Source organism: Pteropus vampyrus, unplaced genomic scaffold, assembly GCF_000151845.1.
Source record: "Pteropus vampyrus isolate Shadow unplaced genomic scaffold, Pvam_2.0 Scaffold45, whole genome shotgun sequence".
NCBI classification, from domain to species: Eukaryota; Metazoa; Chordata; class Mammalia; order Chiroptera; family Pteropodidae; genus Pteropus; species Pteropus vampyrus.
In genome coordinates this window covers 1,024,657-1,025,101 of record NW_011888826.1, presented here as the reverse complement: position 1 = coordinate 1,025,101, position 445 = coordinate 1,024,657, and positions in this window count along the sequence as shown.

Here is a 445-nt window from a genome sequence, read left to right as displayed (position 1 = left end):
GATGGTTTGTACTGGGACCAAGAAGGACTGACCTGGTCACTTTCTCACTGGAAGTGGAGTACCCAGATACTGGCTCACAAGGTGTGGGGACTTCACCTGTGATGTAGTTCAGAGACACTGAGTGTCTCAGATGATGGATGCGGATGGATTCGATGCCTAAATGATGATGTCAGGGCTCTGTTTCCTCATTTCTTTGTTCTAGTGCCTTCTATATTGACTTCATTTTCTGGCAATCTCTAAGTATGGTACTGGCAGCTCCAGGTTCGTATGGTTCATACTGCTCATGATATCTGAGGAACATAGAGACACCCTCATTTCAAGCACCCATATATCTAAAAGAAGAGATTTTAATTTCCCTATACCTGCATCAGTTATTATCACTGGATAGGAGTGGAGGATGAAGTTACACGATTGGCCAGGCCTCAGTTATGTGTTCTCCCTAGCC